The sequence below is a fragment of the Atta colombica genome, unplaced genomic scaffold (assembly GCF_001594045.1).
Source record: "Atta colombica isolate Treedump-2 unplaced genomic scaffold, Acol1.0 scaffold238, whole genome shotgun sequence".
NCBI lineage: Eukaryota > Metazoa > Arthropoda > Insecta > Hymenoptera > Formicidae > Atta > Atta colombica.
The window spans coordinates 2,388,895-2,391,274 of record NW_017259336.1 but is presented as its reverse complement, the minus strand read 5'-3'; positions in this window follow the sequence as shown (position 1 = coordinate 2,391,274).

Sequence of the window (2,380 nt, the reverse complement as noted above, 5' to 3'; positions counted from 1 at the left end):
GTATGTGCGAGTGTACATATATCCGCGCGCGCGTTAATTGAATTAGCTTTATTTGATAATAGCTGCTTCATTAAGCATTGTAAAAAAAATGGCTCAAAACATTTTGACTAAATATTTAATCAAAAATAGTGTTATATATTCGTGGATCGATTCCCTTTTTGTGTTATACTCTGTATATATAATTTCTATTTATATTTTACGACAAATTTGTTCTGAAAAATTAATATAATATTAACATACAAAGAGATTTTAATTTAAATGTAAATAACAAAAATTAAAATTAATGTAATGGATATTAAATTTTAAATTGAAGTTTAAAGAAGGATATCCTAGTTTATATGAGAGGTTAGAGAAATCATTTCCGGAAAAACCGATGGATACTACGCCGATAGATATTGATCTTATGAAAACGACGTATCAAAAGGATTACAGTGATCCTGGTAAGTACGATAAAAATGCTGTAGAATAAATAGATGTCACGTTCATAATTTGCCTTTGTATTATTAATGAAGTTGCCTAAAAAAGTTGCTAAAAGAAATTTTTATTTTTTTATTTTAGCAGCTGCACGTATGGCACAGCGAGATATGGAGTTGACAGTCCTCGGTACAAAAGATCAATGCCAACTATGTAGTATGCCAACAAAAATAATCATAAAAACTGATTGCCCGTCATATTGTCATTTATCTTTCCCGATATATAATGGAAATGCGAAACGCGAACGCGATCATAAACAAAAAATCGAAATAAAACATTTGGGAAAAATATGTAAAGATATCGACAGAAAACAGATATCATCCTGGAAATCGGAGTATCAAGATAGTATCAGTAAAATCGGTCATGCCATTATGAAAATTAAATTACATCACCCAAAGAAGACAGCTTTACCAATTCAGTATCAATATAATACACCCAATAGAACGTATTAAGAAATCTAATTAACAGCCAAATTATATACATATGAAAGTCACTTTTTTGATAAATCAATGTAGGAAATTAAAGTTTAAAAAGTGTATATAATAATATCTTCACTATTTTTTAAATGTATAAAATATTTTTTTATATTTAAAAGAGATAAAGGAAAGATAGGTGGAAAGAAAAGATAATCTAATTGCATTGTAGGTTCTATTAGTTCAAGAAATGTGCATAAAGCGTTTTCTGTTCCCGAAATGACGTCAGCGACACCGTGTTTCTTATTCCAATGCAACTGATTTCAATTCACCAAATGTTAAACAAGAATAACATTATGATACTTTGAGTGCGTTTCAAAACTTGATTCTGTCAACTCTGAGTGTTTTTTATTTTTGTTTAATATTCGATGAACAACAAGGATAAAATGATATTTGCATTGATAGAATCAAATTTTGGAATGCATCCCTGGGGAGCGTTTAAACACCCCAGGAGGTCAATTATATATTTTAAAATGAGATGAAAATTACAAAAGAATAAATTCATTAGGCGTTGACCCATAAAATTATAAGTATTCTAATTAATTTATAATTTTCATTTAATTTTAACATATGCAATCAACTCCTAGAACTGATGAGTGTAACTATAAACATTAGATCTGTTCACATTGTTTGCATTTTTTGCCCTCAACATCTTCGCAGTCTCTTTTTTCAACGCTCAAATATATATCTAACTTATTTTAAGTTAAAAAGTTTTTAGGGTTTTCAAACAAGGCGAGCAAACTTAAAGTTAACAGTATAGTGTAATTTATAGAAGTATGTGGTTCTAATTGCAATATATCCTTCAAAAAAAAAACAGAAAATATTCTAAATATAAGAAAGAAATGCGATTTTCAAATTTTATTTGTATAAAAATATCATTTATTACATCATGTATACAATTAATTGACTGGCTGTCTGCAAATTTCGGACTGATTTTTAGCGTAGATAATGTAGAGATTGATCTCTTTTTAAGAATTAATTATATACATAATGTAGAGATGGTGCCACATGGAGTATAATATAGTATTCTAACTGTGGGTCAATAAACTGTATTATCTATCTATAAAACTAAGCGATGTATTATACTGTATAATATAATAGTATTATACATATAATATAACAAGATAAAATACCTCATGTATAATACATGCCTGATCCCTGGTTGGAGCAAACATTAAATACTAAAGAATACTACTGGAAAGATCCACAAATATACAGGGTATTCCACCCTAAAACAAAATATCGAAATATATAAAACTGAACTTAGTAGGCAAAAATGTTTCAAAGTTGTATGGAAGATAAACAAAGATAAAATCAATTTAAAAAAAAATTTTTTAAGGTTGCACGAAAGTTACTTCCACTTTTTTAAATGGAATATGATTTCTTTTATATAAATCCCGATAAAAAATTTTTCATATATGAATATATATATA